Source organism: Dromiciops gliroides, chromosome 3 (genome assembly GCF_019393635.1).
Source record: "Dromiciops gliroides isolate mDroGli1 chromosome 3, mDroGli1.pri, whole genome shotgun sequence".
In the NCBI taxonomy this organism is placed as follows: Eukaryota; Metazoa; Chordata; class Mammalia; order Microbiotheria; family Microbiotheriidae; genus Dromiciops; species Dromiciops gliroides.
In genome coordinates, this window is record NC_057863.1 from 5,612,189 (window position 1) to 5,626,533 (window position 14,345).

The following is a 14,345-nucleotide window of genomic DNA, read 5'->3' on the forward strand; positions in this document are numbered from 1 at the left end:
GCCAAATAGAGCACTTTGTGTTTGATACTGGAAGAAACAGGAATCTAATTGTTATAGGGCTTAGCACTCCAGAAGTTCTCTGGGGTACATCAAAGAACCTTCTCCTTGAGAAACTAAACCAAAGGACAGAGACACCTAAAAAGATAAGTGGAACCAGATCTGATTAGGATTGATCTAGCTCCAGGACTACCACCCTTCATTCCAGTCTCCTTCACCCCTGGGGAGATCAGATTGGTTGTGGCTGCTGCCTTTGTGGTGGGAGGAGGAGAGAAATGGCTTAAGAGATTCCCAGCTACCCCTCATCCAATTCCCCCAGCCACTACCAGTGGGGGATGGTCCTCCCTCAATAAAAGAACTTTCTACAGTCAAATGATCACCCCCATCAGTCCTTTATAAAAGTATCTGCCTATCTCCTGCTCAAGGAGATTAGTATGTCAGAGCCACGCTCTGTGCCATGCCTTCTCCCCATGAGAAAAAGTCCAAGGATTTCTTTCTTGGTTTCCTTTCGGCAGTTCCTAAATAAACTATTATCTTATTCTATTGGATTTGTGTGCAAGAGGGTGTAATTCTTTTGTTTTGTTTTGTTTTGTTTTGTTTTTTTTGGTGAGGCAATCGGGGTCAAGTGACTTGCCCAGGGTCACACAGCTAGTAAGTGTTAAGTGTCTGATTCTGGATCTGAACTCAGGTCCTCCTGAATCCAGGGCCAGGGCTTTATCCACTGCACCACCTAGCTGCTCCTCAGGAGGGTGTAATTCTTTAAAGAGGAATTCCTAGGAACCCTTACCCCAACACCAACTACTATCCCAAACCCCCTACCCTATTTCCCCGCAACATAATGAAGTTTATTGAGTGTGTGTGTTTGGGGGGGGGGTATAGGTGATCTTATATATGCTTTAGAAAAAAAAACAAAAGAAACAAAAAAATACTTTATTGGCTGAGTGGAGGATGGGTTGGAGTGGGGAGAGACTTGAGACAGGTAGAGCCACCACAGGCTACTGAAATAATCCAGGTATGAGGTCATAAGGGTTGACATCACCCAGGGTTGGGGTAATGTCAGAGAAGAGAAGGGAGAAGGGTTGGAAAGATGAAAAATTGACAGGTCTAGGCAACAGATTGGATATAGAGTTCTAGAGATAGTGAGGTATAGGATGATTCCTAGGTTGTTAGCCTGAGAGATTTAATTATATTTTCTCCATAAACCCTCTTCCAACTCTACCTAATGTGGTGTGTTCTCTAAAATAAGATGGGAGATTGGAATAAATGTGTATTATGGTGATTGTAGAAATGTAGGAAGGAAAGGAATAAAATTCCAGCCTTGTCCATATTCTAGTTTCCCACCCATTAAATTCATTTCGCTATATTCAATTTTGGTCCCCAGAAGGACATATCTATTTCTCTATTCAAGGTTCCATAACTCTGTGGGCCAGATACTTTCACTAATATTCTAACTCACAAACCTCAATATAATATAACTGACATGTCTCCAATACCAATTAATCAATTAATGTAAATTAGCTTTTACAAAGGGATATTAACTATGGTATAGTAAGGATAGAATTGAAGCAACTTTCTCCCCAAACCAGTAGGTACGGTATCCTCTCTAAACCTACTTGGTCCTTGAAAAGCATTGAATCTAATTTAAAGTTGTTCCTATAGACCTAAATACACAGAAACAAATATACACATCTCAGGGAAATAGAGTAGAGAACTGACAGAGACCATTTTTTTTTGTTTTCTCTTTTATATAGTTCCTGTCAAGTTCATCTCTTGGTGCAGTGTAACTATTAGATGAGTTATTTCCTTGCTCAGGTGGTGTGATTCATTGCTACTCTGAGCAAAGCAGGTTGATTCACACAGCTGCTTTTTCATTAGCCTCAGCTACTATTGTCCTGGATCTTGATTCTAATAGTTGGTGGAATCTTGGATTATCATAATCCACAGGTTTTACCAGGCAGCCGGGTGCCCACTTCTTAGCATACTTGTTCAACTAACATGATGAAAGAAGAAATACAACAAATAGAGAAGCACCATGTGTCCATGAACATATATGGTGGTGGGTGAGGAAAAAAAGTACCTGCTGCCCCTTTCCCCATGCAGAGACATGTAGCAGCTCTTCTTGTATATAATCTCCAAAGGAAGAAAATAAGAAATTACTTTCTTGAAAGTTTGGCATGAATATTCTACTCTGGCTCAGCAGACAAGTAAATTCTCATTACATGCTCCCACTGATTATCAGTAAACTGAGAGGAAATAGAGGACGCTTGCATCTTTTTGAAGAAGTAAAGGCAACTTCATTACACATGCCAGGAAGAAGGGATCACAGTATGATTTGTATTATCAAGTAGGTAGAGGCTTAATATGGACTGAAGAAATTTGGCATATTTGATGTAAGTTTAGGAGCATGTGAAAAATAATTTCCAATTCCAGAATGTAGCTCATTCTCTACTTACAGGTTATAAGAGAAGGGAGATTGAGTAGGATATAAAAAAGAAATACAAAGGATTAAAGGAAGTTTGAGAGGAGAACTTTAGATGGTAGATTCAAGGAAAAAATGGGATAGACAGCTGACAAGCCAAAGTTGGGTAAGAAAGACAAGAGAAGAGGGAAAAGAAAATGAGTGTTAAACACATCGATACAGTGGTTGGACTCTGTGGACACTTGTGGAACCCAACAGTATATTCCTTCAAGGATGAAGGAAAAAGAAGGGTGCTTGTGACTGGGAAGTGCTTGAGGAAATGAAAAATTATTTTAGTGGGGGTGCCAATTTATTAAGGAAGGATAGTTGCCTATAAAAACTGTATCCAGGTATTTAATGTCAAGATGTAAATATTCACAAATAATTTTAAGAAACAAAGTTATGAAGGTTAAACATTTTAATGGCAATTTCTGAGTGACTTGAGTGAAGACTTAAATATGGATTTTTTCCCCAAAAGATGAGTAATGCTTATGTTTTCCCAGAGAAATCTGATTTCACTCTTGTAGAAAATGATGGGCGTGGGCTAGGTGGCAAGTGCATAAAGCACTGGCCCTGGGTTCAGGATGACTTACGTTCAAATCTGAACTAAGACACTTGACACTTTCTAGCTGTTATCCTCTGCAAGTCACTTAACCTTCATTGCCCTGCCCCCCCCAAAAAAAATTAAGCCCTGAAACAGTTTCTATCCAAACTTCTGGTTTTCAAAGAATTAAGGCAATCCAAAGGAAAGTGAAACAAAGATTTAAAATAATAACAACAGTAATAAACAGGTGAAGGAATGAAGACTTTACTCATCATGTATTGCAGAAAGGAAGACTGTGATGCAGAGAATGAAAGGGAGAGAAGTGAACAGCTCTGCAATTAAAGGTAAAACAAATTTGAGGCTCTTCTTGAGGAGAGAAAAGCTGTGTGCTCCAAAGGTGAAGAAAGGTCTTATCATCTCATAAGCAGAATAGTATTAATCAGATAATGTTTCATTGGAAACATCATCTAGTAAAAGGAAGAGGAAGAACAGAATAGTAGTAATTCATGATTCCCTTATTAGTGGCACTAAGGAACCTATTTATTTAACAATGGAGAAGTCTATGGTATTTCTGTGATATGTATACAATATATAAAATAATGTAAGTTCCATAAAAATAGAAATTGTTGCTTTTGGCTATTTATGTGGGAACAAATGAAAATACCAGAAAGAATATACAACATCTTGCCATGATTATGACATTTTAGACAAGGAATTGGAGCCTACAGATGGTGTTTTACTCACAACTGCCTGTTTAAGGTAAAGGGTGTTGAAAAGAAAAAAAAATAATCATTTAGGAAGTGAACAGCTGGCTAAGAAGGTGATATCTGATAATGGGATTTAGATTCATAATTTATAATTGACAATTTCCTGGCCAGAGAAGGAGTATGACTAACAGAGGCTAAGGATATCTTTGCCAGGTATCTTGCAAATCTAATTAAAAGAGCTTTAAATTAAAAACAGCAGGGGAAGAAGTTTTTTATGTATATTCTCAATGATAGATGCTATGAAGAACAGCCATGAAGAAGGAAAATAGCATTTCACACACCCAGAAATGAACAAAAGACAAATTTCAAGAAAGGAGACGATAGTCAAATTCATTAGTACAAACATCTATGTACAAATACTTAAAGGTTAGGCATCAAGTAAGAAAATATCATTGTTCATAATACAAGGGTGAAAATCTGACCTCATGAAATTCACTGCAATTACTGGGATGAAACATATGATTAGAGCATGCAGATGGGCATATCTTATTCAAAAGTTACAGGATCTATCAGTGGGCATAGTATTGTATTTGAAGAATTTGTATTCACTTGAGTGAATACAAAAAAGGGCAAGGACAGGAAAAGAAATGATGGAAAGTGTTTAAGTGAAGGTCAATGACAGGAAAAAAGAAAGAAAGATTCTATCATCAGAGAATACTGCATGCCATGAGAATAGAATGAGGAAAGATATGAAAAAGTTAAAAAAAGAATAACAATCCTGGAATATAGGCATGGTATAGTAAGGATGGTAAACTTCACTTATTCTAATGTGTATTCAAACTCTCTGTTTGCAAAAAAAAAATATATGCTAACAACATCTTGAATTCTTTGAGTCATGACATTTTCATATACATACAAACATGCAAATATGTGTGTGATAGAACCTTTCTTTAGGGTGGATGGGATGACAGAATTTCTCCATTCTAATTTGCTTTCTTTTTTTCCAGTAAAGAATGTCCTTTCTATTGGAAATTACATAACAAGTGACTAGTAGAAATTCATTACTAAAGATAGTTAAGGAAATAATAAGAAAACAGTGTGCTATCCTGAAGAATTTAAGTGTTCTAGTACAGTGGTATTTCATCCTTGTATTCTGAAAGAAGTGGCAGATTGTTTTCTGAGCCACTATTAGTGATATTTGAAAAAAGAAAAAGAAAAAATAATAATCATGGAAAATGAAAGCAGAACCATCAGACTGAAAAGGGGGGGAGAAGAGGGGGATGTTATCCCTATTTTTTTAAATGAAGAAAACAGCTTTTTACCTGTATAATAAAGAGATTAACTATGATTCCTGCAAAAATTCTGGAAACTTTAGGAAAAGAGATTTTCGGAAAAGTTCTAGAACAAAGATTCTTAGTATTTTTTCTTTCTTTCTTTTTTATTATCCACCACTTTGGCCATTTGGTGAAGGCTAGGGACCATTTAAAATAATATTTTAAATGTCATTTTAAATTCATGAAACAAGATGATGAAATAGGTATTAATATATGTGTATGACTGCATGTATTGTGTATATGTAAACATAAATAAACATAATTTCATAGACACACAATTTAGAACTCCACATCTAGAATGTAAATTGAATTTCAAAGAATGAACATTATTTTATTAGTAATAAGTCATGGAAGACTGATTTCATTTCCTTTTTAATGGGGTTATTAAACTCATAGATGAGATGATTGCTATGAGTAGAGATTATCTTGACTTCTTTAAAGCTTTTATAAAGTGTGAGACCCTATTATTGTAGTGAAGATGGAGAGGTGTGGTTTAAATAATGAGACAGTCATAGGATTACAAATTGGTTGGATTATTGGTCTCAAAGAGACACTCCTCATGCTTCATTGTCAAGATATCTAGAAGTCTACAGTGGAGCACTTTGGTGATGTTTCTCCTGTGTTTTTAACATTTTTATTAATGCCTTGGATGACAGTATAGCTGATATGTTCATGAAATCAGAAAATGCCTATAAACTAGAAGGGTCCACTGATATGGAGAAAGATTGAGTCAGATACCAAAGCAAAAAAAAAAATTTCCACATAAAATATGGGGAAGGAATGGATAACAATTGTTCTTGGAAGATCTATGGCTTTTATGAAATAGGACACTTACTTTGAGTTGTAGCATAGTATGGCAGTAAAGCATGCTAAGGGGATCCTTGGGATTCCCCACTTCATTCAATGGGACAAAGATTCTAGGAACAGGGAAATGAGTGTGGAATCAACCTTTGTCCATGTCCATAGCCCATAAAATCTAATATCATAAGTTCTGATCATCACAGATTCAGAAAGGAATTAATAATGTGGAGAGTGTCCAGAGGGTCACAACCAAGATGATAAAGGTCCTGAGGATCATGAGAATCATGATACTTGAGGATCAATTGAAGGCAATTGACATGTTTTGCCTGAAGCAAAAGGGGGAAGGAGGCACATGCAATAATTTTCTTTATGCATTCAAAAGTCTGTCCCCTGGAGACAGAATGCCCTGTTTGAACCCAGTGTGAAATTCTAGGAAAAATGGATGTAGCAAATTCAAGTGTAGGACTTATGCCAGGAAAATGAAATCATCGTCATCAACAACAATGTCATCTTCAACAACAAAATCAACAACTTTTTAAGAATAAAATCTGTCCAAAAAATGGGATGGACCTAAGGATGTGGTATAGTCTCACTTATTGGAGGTGTTTAAGCAGCAGGGGATTAGAAAGCCAGCCAGAGAGTCAGATTATCAAATTATACAGAGAGACACAGAGAGAGTCTCTTTAAATGTTTGACATTTACTAAGTCCAGTGTTAGGGTCTTTGGATGCATAGAAAAGATAATTTACTTATATTCTAATAGGGGAAGACAAATCATTAAGAAGAGCTTAAAATCCATGGGTAGAGCAATGGTACTCACCTAAGGTCAAGCCTTCTGAGGAAGTGGAGCAATATGGAGAGTGATTTCAGATGGGAATAAAGTGAACATGGTTAGGTCTCCATAAAAATGGAATTTCTCATCAAGGACTAACCATTCAAGAAAATGGACTCCACAATAAGCTTATCCTAAATTGTGTGAGACTTTTGAGGAGGTTTAGCAGTGAAGAGAGTAAGTTGAGATGGTCATTTATTGGGTATGTTACTATAACATACAAAGAGATTCCTTTTGTGCAGTGTGTTACTGCTAAAGGCCCTCCCAAATCCCATATTCTGTGATTATTGGATAGAATGTGAATGTGAGGACAGGGAGAATTCTATTTTTATCATCATATTCTTGGCCTTTAGCAGGGTGTTTGATATATAGAAGATGCTTGTTGAATTCAGAGTCAATTTGAATTGATAAAAATAAGTTTGTACATAGAGTTTAGAAAATTATCACATGGGACATTATCTACTTAAATTGCTTCCTCTTATGAATGAAGAATCTGAAGACAAAAATGGAATAAAAAGGAGTCAAAGAATAATGAGGAAGGATAGGGTGTGCTCATAGGGTTGCAGAATTAATTAGAGTGGAGGCAAATACTTGGCCCAGATATCTTGACTACTTTACAATCTACTATTTAAGACTTCACTGATACTTGGTCATTCATTGGAAGATAAAAGATGAGAGAGGAGGACCAGAGTTACCATGGTAATATGAAGGAAGGAAGACATGGTAAGATGAAGGAAGGAAGAAAATAACTTCCCCAAGCTAGTTCCTTAGCCATCCCAACAACAATACCTAGATTGAAAGAGGAGAACCTAGGAACACCAGAATTTTCGTGAGCACCTAAAATTTGGGGTCTTTTATTTTGACATTGGAAAATAAACTTGACACGATGTTCTAGTAGGAGAGACAAAAGGGAAAAAAGAAGGGGAGCAGGTGAGTATGATGATGATGATGATTTTTATTGTTCATCTGATTCTCATCTATTTAATGGAATTCAGATAAAACCCTGGGTCATGCCTATGTTGCTATCTTTCTTTAATATTCAACAAAATTTAAACTATTCTACAGGCAGATACAATAATAGATTTTTTGGTAGTAAAATAAAATTATTGGCATATCAATTTATCCTTTGTATGTTTCCTAAAATAAGTACACAACCAGTACGTGATATAAAGCTTATCTTTTTCCTACATAATTGTAACCTGCTATTCTATGGTTCTCTATTTTTTTTCTTCTTTTCATTTTTATGTGAGGCAATTGGGATTAAGTGACTTGCCCAATGACACACAGCTAGTTAAGTGTCAAGTGTCTGAGAGCAGATTTGAACTCAGGTCCTCCCGAATCCAGGGCCACTCTATCCATTGCACCACCTAGCTGCTCTATATGGCTCTATATTTTGAAAAGTTTTCATTATATTTAGCTTAGAGATATGAGTAATAGCAATCATGATTATTATTATAATTCATTTTGTTTTTCTCAACTTTTCTCCCTATGAAATTAAAAAAAAATCCTTAGACATGTTACCCAGCTATCATTCCAAAATTTAATGTTATTGGGGACAGCTAGGTGGTTAATGGATAGAGCACCAGCCCTGGAGTCCTGAGAACCTGAGTTCAAATCCGGCCTCAGACACTTGACACTTACTAGCTGTGTGACTCTGGATAAGTCACTTAACCCTGATTGCTTCACAAAAATGATGATGATGAGGAGGAGGAGGAGGATGTTATTCAGTTCATTAAATGTGTGGATAAAATGTATTTTGTTAATCACATATTATTCTCATTTTGTGATTATATTAATATGCCTATGTATTTACTTGTTTGTTAAAGATCACAGTTCCAATTAGCATTTCAAGGAGGAAACTTCAGAGAAGCATCAAAGCCTGGTCATTTTCCTAACTTTCAGCATGACTTGCCAACTGCCTGCTGGACAGCTCCCCCTGAATATCTTATTGGAATCCAAGCTCAGTATGTCATGTAGACTTCATTACTTTATTTCCCTTTGAATCCATCCTTTTCCAAACTTCCATTTTCATTTGAGGGCACCTCTGTTTTTCCTAGTAACCAGGTTCTCAAACTTGATGTGATTCTTGAAACTACACTCTCCTTCATTGTCCACATCTAATCAGTTGCCACATTCTGCTAATTCTATATCCAGTGTATCATTCCATGTCTTGACTTCTCTCTTCTGTTCAACTGACTTCTGCTGCCATTAAGTCTCTTATCAAACATTTCATGGATTATCAGAATAGCTGCATATTTGATTTCCCTGCATCCAATCTTTTCTCTCTCCAATGCATCCACCACAGAACTTTCACATATAAATAACACTATAAAGTAATGAATAGTACATATCAAAATATGGTTCAGAACTAAAATAAAGCAGATTTTAGGGGAAGGAAATGTCCCTGTGGGGCAGTCAAATGGCACTGTAGATATAGTTCCAGAATTAGGGTCAGGAAGACTTCTTTTCCTGAGTTCAAATCAGACCTTATACATGATCTATGTAACTTCGGGCAAGTGACAACCCTATGTGCACCAATCTCCTCATCTGTAAAGTGAACTGGAGAAGGAAATGGCAAACCACTCCAGTAGTTAGCCAAGAAAACTCCAAATGAGCCCAAAAAGAATCATACACAACTAAAAAATGACCGAAATGACAAAATGTCCCTGTGGACTGGAGAAGCCAGTCTTCTTCCCTTTGTGAAAGAGCTAAAACTGGAGCTGGGTCTTAAAGGATTGATAGAATTTAATAATTGGAAAAGGGAGATATTCCAAGTAACAGAATAATAAGTGGAAAGAGCTGTGATGGAGTCAGGGAAATTAGTAAAACAATTGAGCTTGAGGGCAGAGTCTATGGAGGAAAGGAATCTAGTTTGATTTCCTTGTTAGTTTTTAAAGATGATAATACTTTAGGATGGTGTTTTAGCATTAGGATTTTTTTGCCATTTTTATATGTCTCATTTTTAATTTTGGTTTTGTTTTATCATATTTAATTACTCATTGCTTAATTTGACAAAACTTTCAATGCTTCATATTCTAGATTTTATATATATGTATATATATGTATATATATATAATTGTATTCTGTGCAATTATATTGCTCAAGCACATCTAAATTATTTTAGGTATAGAAACTACAGAGGGCACAGAAAGAAAAAAATAAGAACTGACTCTGATGGACATTATTTTCTTATATAAACTAGGTAAAATGGATCCATTATTTTTCACTTATAGTTCCACAACAAATAAACAAAAGTTATGAAAGCTGACATTAATGTAGTCTTCCAAATCTGTTTCCATCCATTATTTTACTTAAAAAATATATACCCCTCCTTGAAAATGACAAACTTAAAAGACTGCCTAAAGAGAGAAAATGCTAATTCTCAAGGTGAGAAGTCCATTTTATATCATCCTCAGGTACAACACCAACCACATCTGTGGAGTCCACACAATAAATAAATGTTTGTTGGTTGACTTATTTAACTTAGTGATCTGATTAGAATGAGGGCTAGTGTAGCTACTATTTGGGTCTTAAAAACTTGACAATCAGAACAGCTAGATGGCACAGTGGATAGAGCACTGGCCCTGGATTCAGGAGGAACTGAGTTCAAATCCGGCCTCAGACCCTTAACACTTACTAGCTGTGTGACCCAGGGCAAGCCACTTAACCCAAATTGTCTCACCAAAAAACCCCCCAAAAAACAAACAAAAAACAAAAACAAAAAACCAACCAACCAACCAAACAAAAAACCCTTGACAATCTTGCCATGCTGGGTTCTGATTCTCTGATATCACTAATTTAATTAACTAAAATGGAAGCTGCTACTTGGCACACCATCTACACAGACATCCCACCTATCTAAAAAAAATCAAGAGATGTATGTTACAAAGGTTCTGTTTGTAACTTGTCACTGTTCCAAATAACTGTTTGTGTTTTCTTTATGCTTCTATGACTTCTGGCATGGTAAAGAACTGCAAGGAAGTTCATAGAGGAGGAATCCTTGACTTTATTGCCTGCCTAATTATTGAATCTTTTTCACCATTTTGTTTCAGGCTGTTTGTCCTACTCCAAGAAGTCCCTGTGTCTTCTGCATCTTTTAGAACTCTGAATGTCCCTTGGGAATTCATTCATTAGAGCTTCACTGTAGAGAACTGGAATTGGGGGGGGGCGACCACAGGAATAATTGTTATTTGGTGATAATTGGGGGATGAGTCCCATATAGCTATATGTGGCTATAAACTAGCCAAAACTGAAGTTACTATAGCAACTTCCATCAAGGAAGGTAAGAAGATGTTTTCTGGGAGATGAGGAAATCCTACAAAAATCTGAATATGTATTTGAAAAAAAATGGTCTTGGGGCAGCTAGGTGGCGCAGTGGATAGAGCACCGGCCCTGGATTCAGGAGGACCCAAGTTCAAATCCGGCCTCAGACACTTTACACACTTACTAGCTGTGTGACCCTAGGCAAGTCACTTAACCCCAATTGCCTCACCAAAAAAAAAAAAAAATGGTCTCTGTGAACTGTGTCTCTCCCTCCAACTTGCTTCCTCCTTTCTTATCCTTAAATTAAAAATTAATTCTAAGGAGTTAGAGAATATTAATGATTGTGGGAAGGAGGATTGTATAATATGTATATGTTAGCCAAGAGATTTCTAGTTCTATATCCATTCCCATATTTGAAAAACAAAACAAAACAAAACATTGCTGACCCATGAGTTCATCTTGTCCATTTTTTTCAGTCAGTCAGTCAATAAACACTCATGAAAAATATACTATTTGCCAGGCACTGTGCTAAGTGATGGGCAATAGAAAAAGAGAAAAAAATGAAACATTTCCTGTTCTCAATGACCTCAGAATCTAATGGGAGATACAGCAAGATATCAAACATGTATAAATGAGCTATATCCAAAATAAGTGGGAAATAATTAAAAGATTAAAGATAGTAAAAGGGTTTGGGTAAAATCTTCATTAAGTGATGGGATTTTACCTGAGATTTGAATGAATCAGGGATAAAAGGTGGCAGACATAATGAGGATGATCATTCTAAGTATGGGAGATAGCTAGAGAAAATTTTAGGAGCCTGTTAAGTTCCACGAGTACTTACTTATCCAATAATACTAGATAGTCCCCACTGCTCCCAGTATTTATGAGCATAACCACATTTATATATTAATAGGAACCATAATTTTCCCAGCCTTCTTGGTAGCATATTAATATTTTCTTGCTAAAATTAATGTTGGTTGATACACTGCAACTCATGGTGGATCAAAAATCCAAACCAAACAAAACAAAAACTGAGATCATCTGGTTCATTTCTGGAAAATGATTCCAGGTTTAACATGGAAATAATTCTGTTTTCAGGTTCCTCAAAATCCTACTAAGGCACCTTCAGTATAGGAGATGACTAGGCATCTGAAGCTCATGACTTCCTTATTGAAGAGCTTGGCTGTATCCAAGTAAGTGAATGTATTCCTTTGCTTTAATTCTTAAGGAGTTAGCTTTGAAGCCTAAGGAAATATATTTGCACTACACTTTTTTTTTAATCTTCTTTATTCCAAAGTTAGAACTAAAAGGAATGCGTGGTATCAAAATAAATTTTAAAAAATCTTCCTAATATTAGGGATAATTATACAAGTAAAATGATCTGACTGAGAAAAGTGGGGTTGCCCTCAAAGAAAATCTTCAAACAGAGCTCATTTAACCTCTTTGAAATTTATTCATTTATTTATATATTAAATTATTTATTTATCCATTCATTCATTTATCTATCTGTCTTCTATCTATCTATTCATTTATTTTTTCTTTTATTTATTTATTTGGTTGTTTATTGTTTTTTATAGTGAGAATTCCTTGGATGTACTTGAATGTACAATCCATGGTTGGATGAATTGGACAAGATGGCTACTGAGGGTTCTTCTAGAAATTTTGTGATTCACTATATGTTGTCCATGCTTATTTCCATTGTGAAAGGATAGCAGGCAGATATTCAGCAGATTACACTATCACAGGAATAGGCAGCATCAGTCAATTAAAATCAACAGTCGTTAATTACATGACTTCTATGTACCAAGCCTTGTGCCTGGCCCTGGTGATAAAAAGAGAAAGGCAAAACAACCCCTGTCCACAAAGAGCTTGCATTTCTCTCAGGCTAACACCATCTCTACATAAGTCACTAAGAACTAGAGAAACAAGGAGTAGTCATCTAGAGAAGTAGAGAGTAACATTTGAGCTATAATTTACTTTACTTATTTTTAACTTATCTACCAAAAATAAAGCATTTCCATAAATACACAGAACTAAACCAAGTATTCTCTCTGATACTGTGAATGAACATTTCATCGCTTTTGCTTTTTAAAAAATTATACAAGGGGCAGCTAGGTGGCGCAGTGGATAAAGCACCGGCCCTGGATTCAGGAGTACCTGAGTTCCAATCGGACCTCAGACTCTTGACACTTACTAGCTGTGTGACCCTGGGCAAGTCACTTAATGCCCATTGCCCCGCAAAGAAAAAAAATATACAAGAAATTATAACATTTTAAAACTATCCCTGATTGGTTTTTTGTTTGTTTGATTGTATTTGTTTTTTTTTCAGGGCAATAATGGTTAAGTGACTTGCCCAGGATCTGAGGCTGAATTTGAACTGAGGTCCTCCTGAATCCAAGGCCATTTCTTTATCCACTGCACCACCTAGCTGCCCTATCCCTGATTGTTTATGTTTTTGTTGATCCTGTAAATTAATGTGTGTACATACACACATCTATATTTACATTTATATTACTTATATGTATATTTGTTTGTATTTACATTTATGTTTACACTTGTATTTGCATTTATATGTATATTTACGTGCATATATATGTACATACATACATACATGCACACATATGCATATGCATGCATGGGGCAGCTAGTAGTGCATTGGGTATAGCACTAGTCCTGAAGTTAGGAGGACCTTAGTTCAAATCTGACCTCATACACTTAGGAGCTGTGTGACCCTGGGCAAGTCAATTAACCTCAAATGCTTTAAACATCAAGGATCATCTCCAGGTGTCCTGATGTATGTCTTGACAGTGGACACAGATGGCTCTTGAGGAGTCAAGTTAGTGACTGTGCACAAAATTGTCTCACTTAAACCTGCCTCACTACAAGTCTTATGCCCATCACCCCAATACCCTGGTCCTCTTTGAGAATTAAGGATTATGGACAATGCAGTGATGATTTGGGAATAGTATCGAAATGTCTTACCAGAATGATTGGTCTGAGATTGCCTGGGATGTTCTTACCAATCTGGAGATGCTTTAATTATAATATTTACCCTCTCTTGATTTTCTTTAATTTAGCTTGTTTATAGAGAGTTGTTTATCCTTTATCTTCTGCATTAGAATGTGAGATCCTTGAGGGCAGGGAGCACCTTTTGATTTTTTTTTTTTATGGCCAGTACTTAGCACAGTTCCAGGCACAAAGTGATTAATATAAATAAATTTATTGTCTATCTGACTGATTTCTATGGGGATCTGCCCATTTTTTCTGCCTCAACCAAGTGGTTCCTACAATTCCCCATCTCTGATCATGCTGACATTACCTGTGTTGGTGTTGTCACTTTCCCAGTGCCTTTGAAATTCCTGGGTTGGGGAAAAATCATTTATAGCAGTTTCTTATTGGATTACATGATC